At 39.5% G+C, this 9,369-nt stretch overlaps 1 long non-coding RNA gene across 1 annotated transcript in view; it reads right to left on the reverse strand.

Annotated features, from left to right (window-relative positions):
* Positions 1 to 2,265: 2,265 nt before the first annotated feature.
* Positions 2,266 to 9,369, reverse strand: part of LOC116705573 (uncharacterized) — an 8,134-nt gene continuing 1,030 nt past the window's right edge. Inside the window, exons 2-3 of the long non-coding RNA XR_004335961.1 lie at positions 3,887 to 3,892; positions 2,266 to 2,339 (exon numbers count right to left, since the gene is read on the reverse strand). This is a non-coding gene — a long non-coding RNA (uncharacterized LOC116705573). The remainder of the gene's footprint in view (positions 2,340 to 3,886; positions 3,893 to 9,369) is intronic.

Genomic DNA, 9,369 nt, shown 5'->3' on the forward strand with positions numbered 1-9,369 from the left:
CAAAATAAATCCAAATAACACATTAAAATAATGCAATGTTACTAGTAAAATGAGCCAGTTAAACGTCACCACTTCTAAAAATAACTCAAGTAACCACTAGGTTTCTAAAAAATCAGCCCGGATTAAAAGTCACCAAAACAAATGCACAATATCCAAAAGAAATGAACTCTCCTCTACACAAACATAAAACCAAATCGTAACAATAAAAAAACAGGCAAAAGTTCCAGTACAGGTAAGTTAAAAATAATAAAACAGGTAAGCTTGAGTAAGTGTAAAACTCAGGCTAGGCAAAACACCCGCGGTGCTGTGCACTGCACAGACAGAATAAAACAAGGGTCAATATCTGTCCAAAACCTACAACAAAAGTGACTATCAGACAAAGCAAAAGTACCTTGGCTGTCATCTCCAGTGAACCCGCAAACCACCGAGCGTTAATGTCAAACCATGAATAGACAACAGCACACGAGGCACACCAGGCAGCGACAACAGTAGAAAAAGGGAAAGTTGGAGCTTACCAGACGGTCATTTATTTCCGTGTACCTCACATGATGTCTCATGTTACAGTGTACTTAACCTACCGGTTACAGAAGCAACACATTCTAAAACGTGGATGCATCACACACATCTTCATTTTGATTGTTTAACAATTCAGAATCTGACAATCTCCTTTTCGGTTTCTGATTAATGGCCAGAAAAGCACTTTTGAAGAACATTATGACGTCACAGTGAATTTGACTTTTGACCTTTTTGATATCTTATTAGACATTTGTGTGAAACGTTGTCATGAGTGTAGTGCCGAAAACATGTGTTGTGTGGTCCCAGTGACCTTGACCTTTGACCTTCAAAATCTAATCAGTTCATCCACGAGTCCAAGTGGAAGTTTTTGTCAAATTTGAGGGAATTATCTTCAGGCGTTCCTGAGATATCACGTTCATGAAAATTGGACAGATAGATGGACGACCCAAAAACAGAACGCCTCTGGCCACTTCTATCGCCAGCACAGAGCCATGAAAAGACAAAAGCAAAAGACCTTTCTTCCCTGCCTTGCAGTTAAGCTGTCATTTTAGAGGCAGCTCTATACTCTACTTCTCTGTCAGTGCCAGCCAGTGTTGTGGGACGGGATGTCTCTGAGTGAGTGAGGGATTGTGGGTACTATATCCTCATTGATTGCAGTGCGGATAGTGCCGGGAGCTGCCCTTCTAATGGTTTAACTCGCTCTCTCGCTCTATCTCTTTCTCTGTCTCTCTGCTCCACTCTCTCTATATCATAGGAAGACACTGCCTGCCTCTGGGTCTGTGAGATAAGATGCTGGCCTTCACAGGTAGACAGATATTAAAACTCACAGACTTACTGGTCTTTATAATGGCAGAGTGTTGACATAGGATGACATATTATTACCCTGGTGTCAAACAATCATTCAATGTGGCTTCAACTGTGGTCTTCTGGACATGAGACCAGGCAGACAAATGATTATTGGTTCAGTCATGTATTTCAGTTAATAATCAATACCAAGTAAATTAAATTGACACATAACAACTATAAGTTTGCAGAGGAGATGTAACATCTCCTGATTCAGGAACAATCTCTCAATGAAGTAGGATTTAATTGAAGCTACTCTACAAGCAGATTGGGCTGTAACACTGTGTCGTACAGATGTGTTACTTCCGTCAGGCCAGCTGGAGAAGCAAGTAGCGGGAGCAGAGGTAAAACCAGGGCTGGACTGACCATCTGGCATACCGGGCATTTACAGGGCTTTTTCTTTTTTCTTTTTTTTGGTCGCGCCGGCCCACAAACAAATGACAGCGGCCCATTGGTTAATTTTCTTTATTGGGACTGGCCTGACCCAATCAAATCCAAGACTTCACAGAGTTGCACAGAGTTTACTAAAAAAAAGGTTCACTTTAGCAGTTGTTTTTTACGCTTGCTAGTCAAAAAGTCTCTGTGTACACAAACAATGTTCACAATGCTTGAGTTCATGTGTAGCGCCCTTGGTGATACTTTGAGCAAAGTTTCATGTTGTGTCATGTTTTCTTTGTGTTTTAAAAATAGTGATTTTTATGTGATCATAGTAATACCCCTAGTACTCCCATTCAAAAGGCCATTTGACTGAAATCGAAAATACGGTTAATCTTTAAAGTGGCACTAATTATTCCTTTAAATGTAAGTTTGACTCGGGTACATTCACAAAAAGACGCTAAAGGTTGCATTTTGGCAAGAGTTACGCTTTAAGCTTACATTGAAAATGCTAGCGGTTGACCTGTTGGATATCTGAAAAGTCTATGTGATCTATAAAATCAGTGTTGATACAAGCATCAGTGTTCCTTGAGTTGCTTAATTAGCTAACGTTATTCAGTAGCATTGCAAAGCCAAAGTTGCTCTGTGAGTCTCACCAATCACAGTGGGTGTGGGCCGCTTGGGCCAAAAATGCCAATTTCTTTTTTCTCAGTCCAGCCCTGGGGAAAACACAAGGTAAAATTGGGCCTGGTGTGCTGTGAGGCATGACACACAGCAAGGCCAACTCAGGTTGAAACACCAGCTCGATTTGTCATGGACCACACAACTCGACGCAGAAGAAGTTCAAATTGATCTCAGTATTCTCCTCCTTCCTCCTCACTCCGTCACTTTCACTTTCCTTTTGCAAATCAGTATATTATTTAACATTTCCTCTCACCTCCAGTTTTTAAAATCGTCATGTTGCCATGTCCAGTGCCGCTACACTACTGTGCTGTTTTGATTCTTCTCTCTGTAGGGTGTCTGTGTCAGTTGCCAACCCAATAACTGGAAATACTCTGCTGTAGACGAGGGCTGGTGCCTAGATAGAGCCGGCAGGAGGCAGTAAATGACGGAGATTTCACCTAGCACTCCCATTCAAAAGACCATTTGACCAAAAAACAAATATGGTAAATCTAAAAAGTGGCATGCCTCAGTGTACAGGCTGGTAGGATCGGAATTAGCTCCATAGAATGTTGCCGGGAAGTATCAATTGCTCACTGCATGATTAATTAGAAACTTAGCGCCACTTTGTAAAATCAGTCTTGACTTTTCCTGGTTACCAACAACTTTTTTTAGACAAATACTCTACTTTATTAAAATGTACATTCTGAAAAGCAGTGAACAAGCACTAATCATATTTCACCAGCTACAGGAGTTTTATTCACCAACTGGAAAGATAAACTATGCAATTGTCATTTCTTCTTGCCACCTTGCTACTTCTATAAACCCCTGTACAAATGAAACATAAATCCGCCGGGTTTGTGCCAAGGCTTAGCATCAGGATGGAGAAACATGTCCTATATTATTAATGGTTTGTGGAAAAACAAGTCATCATCGCAGCCTGCATGTAGCAGTGCAGTTCTGACACAGCTTTCATCGCAAACATAAATGGAGGTGCAGTGAAAGCAATGGTACCACCTGCTATGTTATTCAAAGCATATTCCGAATGTAAATTCAGTTTAATTGGAAAAGAAAAACAACTGTGCGAGCAAAGATTATGCATAATCACAATAATTATTTCCCCCTGTGTATTACTTATTTCGAGGTGAGTATTCTGTGCTGCCTAATGAATGCACTACATAGGAGGGGGGGAAAAGGACATGCAAATTAACATCAGAGATGAATCACGTTCATGGAGAGAGAGAGGATGAAAAAAAACATTCAGTCTGATTTTATTAATAAGCAAACCCACCCTGACTTTGAAAGAAAGAAAATATCAGCATCTGTATTATAACATGTAGATCTGCAAAGACTTACTTTACCGATTTGTGTATAAATTACATAAATATTTTTTGCCCATTTTAGAAAATGTTGGTGAATCTGTGACACTTCACATACTCTGACATCTGAACCTGATCCCATCATTTTATGCCTTTTTCTATCTACACTGCACTTCTTTCTTTATGGTCCTGCTTTTCTCCTGATGAAACCAGTGCACCATCTGCAACACTTTGATTGTCGTCTTTGTAGGGTTGTCAAATTGGCAGTTTGGAAAAAGTGTTGTTATCTTGAATTTTGGTAAAAACGTACAACATTTTTTAGGTAGAGCAGAGCCCATTTACAAGCTACTGCTCTGTGTCAAATAATGTGATGATTTGTCAAAAGCACAAAAATAATCAGCTAAAGGATATTTTTAGAATTAACAACAAGTTTGTGAATGATAAATTCTCATCTTTGAGGCAAGCACTCATGCCCAGCATGTATTCAGAATGGCATGACTGCAGCAGTTTAATTGCCATTACTGGTGTATCATGCAGAGTGCCCCCCAACATGCCAGAATCAAATACCTCAAACATATTTGCTGCTGATGAGTTGGATCGGACACTGTGGAAAATATTACCTCACAGTTAATTTTTCTAATCAAGCCTCCTGTGCTGGACCTAGTCCCCAGCTATTCCCGGGACTGCCAACTTTTCCATTTCCTTCCCTATGCTCATTAAGTCGTCAGCGAAGCCAGCTACCTCCGATTTGATGTCTGAGCAATTGTCAGCTTCAGTCAGGCTGTGACGTTTGACGATGCAGTTTTTAACATTGCATGCCTTCTTTTAGTCCGATGAGACAGCCTGACCTTTGTGGCACAACAGGAAAAAATCCCCATGTAACTAATGTTACTGTCACAAACCCTGTTGAGCTCCATGTCCTCATTCCAAACATACATGGGCAAAAGAAATTGTGTTTTTAAATGTAAGCAAAATAGGTAATCCTTTCTAATTTTTTGTTAAGTTAGAGCAGTTAGAAACCGAGTGTGAGGGTATGTGTGCATCCTCAAAGCAAAACACATTGGATGTTGTATCATGACACAGCCCAGCTTGAAACAGCTAAATAAACTAGTAATGTTGGGAATGGAGAGTAACATGCTCAATGTCAGCTCATCAGCTTCTGAAGAGTGCTTAGTTTTGCTAAGAGGCTAATGTGTCTGTGACTGCAGGAAGGGGACAGACCAAGTGACCTTGCCAAGTTGGCAGGTTATGATGACAATGAGGCTGTATTACGCAAACAGAATCCACAACATGTACAGCAGTCTCTGTGTGGGCTCTGATGTTCTTTCCATTTTAAAAGGACATTAGGGCTAATGGTGATGGTATCTCAGAGATTCCCAAGGCTCTTTCCAGTACTGCCCTGTATACTAGCGGCCAAAGAGCATAGTCCATTAAGAAAGCAAACAATGGATATTTTTCATAGGCCACACAGGGTCCACATGTCTATGCCACAAACAATTAGCAACATTCAATGTGCTTTAACAATTATTTAGCAATGGTCAAAGTTCTGAGATTATCGTTTTGTAACACACACAAATTGCCAGGAAGGAATGAATGAAAGAAAGAGGAGATTTTCTGAGGGAAAGCGTGATAAGCAGTTAACTAATTTCCAGGAATCTAGACACAAAATCATTAACACAACCACTTGACATTTAAGCATCAGTGACTCAGAACAAAGGTTACAATGCGTGCACAGAAATGCTGTGTAAAAAAACAATCTATTGTATGTACGCGTGATGCATGTGGATGAGCAAGTTTTTTCATGCGTCTCAGGTGAGAAGGCTCTTTCCGATCCTGTCCTTTGTGTGTGAACGGTGCATACTAAATCTGTTGCGGTGACTCTCATGGAAACATGAGTTTGACACCTTTTATCAGACTCTTAACACAGATGTGAGAACCGGCATCACTTGATCCAGCCTGGGATTAGCAATGGCTACAGTCTCCTTATGGCTCAGTAGCTGTACCAAGTTGACAGCAGCTAAGCGATAAGCCTGCCATTCTGCTTACTGACTGTGAAGTTAGAGGTGCTAATTAGCAGTTCTGTCCTGGCCTGATTCATTTATTCAGTGTAGCCTCATTTATCTATTTGTGTAAAAGTAATTTGTTTGCTCATACATTTTTTTGCATTCCCAACTTTAATAACCGTAGCCACTTTATTTTAGATAAGATTAAAATTGGTTCTCTTCATTATAACCAGTCAACTGTGCAGTGAATGATGTGCAATAGTTCCCTCAACACCTTCTTCACTGATCCATCATGCCATTGTAAAAATAGGCTGCGAGCAAAGTGTGTGAATAAACCCTGCGCTGGCCGCTCCAAGAGGGTCAATAAAACTACTAGCTAAAATGCATTTAGAGATCCTCAATGAGCATCTCATTGTTCATTCTACCCCTGCGATTTGTGAGGATACCCCAACCAATCAATACAAGGACCATTAGGCTTAACAAACCTGATTCGTCTATAAACTACCCGCAGGCTCTGTAAAGCAACAACATGCACTCCAGGACAGCCTGCCTACCTGTAATGGCTCAGAGGCAGGGGATTTGTACAAAGCAGGATGTTGTTTTATTCTGACATACTGTATTTTGAAACACATTTGTAATTCTCAGGTATACACACGTGGTGACGCACACTACATGCAGTAATACTTCTAGTGTGCTACGTGTATGTGCTCTGTTTATACCGCACTGTTTGCTGATTTTGACATTAAGCAAACAGAGTAATATATTAGATGAGTTTTTTTTTCATAATGAGTATTATTACAGCGGTTGTTTTTTTTGTTTGTCAGTCATGTCACTCTGGCAACAAGCATTGGGTGGGTGCAAGAGTAAGATATGGAACTTGAAAGAAACGTAACCTAATAGTCGAACCATAGCCTGCTGATACGGCACACCAACATTCAAAATTCAAAATGAGAGCTTCTGTACTTAAAAAAACCTACAACAAATAATAATTTAACAGTGATCAAAAGTCACTTATCCTACTGAGAGGAGGGCTATGTAGCTTGGAAGAACAGATGTGTGCTGTTTATTGTAATTCATTCACTGTTCATTGACAAATATGTATTAAATTGTGATTTGTTCTCTTGCAACGGTGTGTTAATGACCATTATCTAAAAGTAGGGAGCCATTTAAGGCCATTCTTCCCACTTGCTGTGCATAACAACAAATGCCCATTTACTATTAAATTGTATTGCTTGATTAAAATCATGATGCCTAGTTACTTAATTAAACAACATGGATGTATGCTACTTCTTAAATACTACAGAAAGGTATTTCAGTTATGTAAGAAATAGACAGTTTGCTTTAAAACACAAAAAAGCATAAAATTGAAGCACAACAGAGCAAATGTTCTGTTTTAAACTCCACACAGGAACAATTTACTGTGTTCACCCACATACAAATAGGAAGCAGAAACACACTGAGAAATTCTGCGATCCATGTTGTTTCACCACTTAATTGCCTTACTTAGCCTCACTGCTTTTGTAATGGGTAATTGGTTGTCATGACAAACACCCGGTCTATTCATAGCTCAGAGGCTTTTGCAAAACCGCTCTGAAAAAAAACCCATTTGAAGACTTAAAAGATTTCTGATGCAAGCTTTTTGCCACTCCAAAAGCTAGGAATAAAGGGAATAATAGCCAGTTATTTCTCTTCTACCCAAATAATCTGTCAGCCTGACGCAGGGAGACTCCTCAGGACAAAATGGACCCCAGACTTTAGCTATATACAAGAAAACAATTATTCACTATGACTAAGAGCCCTAATAACATGTTGCCATATTGAGAGAGGACTAAAGCATTCTCTCACTGCTAAAAGAGGCCACATAGATTTCCAGAAAAGAAGACAGTAAATAATTTTCATCAGTGTCAAGGTGATACCATGCAAACTGAAGAGCATGCCTCTACTGGGGATATCAAGGGTTTTTTCTGTGCGAGGTGTAGACAAAGTGTAGTCATGAAATGTAAGCATCAAAAACATCATTCACCAATACCCCCCAGTCATGTGTTACCTAAACACATGCAGTATTTGTGCTACAGGGAAGTTAATAGACAAGACTGTGAGGTATCTGCAATGTTCAAGTCCCATTCATACAACTGAAGGAATCAGTTAGAGAATGTCCTTTGTTGGCAGCCCTCAGACAGCCTCATTGATTTCTCAACAAGGTTAGTGGATATATTTATGTTTTCTAAGCTTTTGTGAGATCCAGACGGGACAAATCATAATGCAGAAGTCAAGAGACCATAAAGTTAGACTCTAATTTAAGGCTATAATTTAAATTTAAGACTCTAGATTTTGCTTTCTGCTAGAGCAAGATTTTATTGGTTAAATTATGTATGGTATTTTTCCACTGCATGGTATCTACTCGACTCGCCTCAACTTTACTCGCTTTTTTTGGTTTTCCATTACAAAAAAGTCCCTGGTGCCTGCTAACTGTATCTGTACTTTTTTTAGTACCCCCTCAGTCAAGGTTTCAAGCGAGCTGAGGCGATACCAAAAGGCGACGTGAGGACCTGCAGACTACAGATTGGTTGGAGAGAATCGTCACTATTCACTGCGTCATCAGTGCTGGCAACAGACGGGGGGGGTGTCCTGAACAAACCCGCTATTTTTAAATAATTTAGCCAGCGTTTTTTTTTTGCTTTTTTTTAATTCTGGAACTGAACTGTTTGTTAGCTGGTAGTAAAACTGGTAGTATCCAGTTTACCGATAAAAAGTGTTCTAAGGGCATTATTTACAGTATAACTACACATTCGCTAAAGCAGCAGTAGTTCCTTTTTGGCTAATTGAGGGTAACAGAACAAGCTTTGGCACATTAGCACCTCATATATGCCATTTATTTGAAGTAATATCTCTGGCCACCCGATGAATGTAAGTCCGATTAACATAGGTCTGAAAATTGTTTGTGTGCTTGAAATAGCAACGTTTTGAGCCTATACTGACATGTGTACATTATGCTTTATTGCATTGTCTTAGAAATCTAAGTCTGATAAAATGGCATGTAACAAATTCCTGTAGATTTAATTATCTTATGGGCAATTACTTATGCATGATCTTTTTTTTACCTTTTTGCAAGGATACCATTTGGCTAACAACACGGTGGCCAGTCAAATATTTATTTCATGCAAACGCATTGCAAAGAAGCTAATTAGTAGTGGAAGGTATCTGACTGGCAGGATAAACCTTAACACACTAAAGATTGGATGAATTCACATAGAGATGGCATTCACATGTCACTTTATAACAGCTAGCCGCTTACTAGACCTTTAATTATGTATTTATCATCCTGTATATCTGTAGTAGTTAAAGATATACAGGATGATAAATACATATTCAGAATAAGGTCTCTCGATTTGCATTCATTTTGTTGAAAATTACAGGACAATGGCTGTGCCCAGTGTCCTCATGGTGTCATTCATTTTCGATCTTTTTATGACCTTTTATGATACACAATGACAACGTATGATACTACAATGACTTTATTAGCCAATTAGAGATGCTTCGCTGCTTTACACAAAGCATCTCTTCGATCATGATTGAAGGTTCTCTTACACACTGCTAAGCCCCCAAACACCCACACCCTTTGTCACCCACACACACACACACACACACACACA

The sequence above is a fragment of the Etheostoma spectabile genome, chromosome 17 (assembly GCF_008692095.1).
Source record: "Etheostoma spectabile isolate EspeVRDwgs_2016 chromosome 17, UIUC_Espe_1.0, whole genome shotgun sequence".
NCBI classification, from domain to species: domain Eukaryota; kingdom Metazoa; phylum Chordata; class Actinopteri; order Perciformes; family Percidae; genus Etheostoma; species Etheostoma spectabile.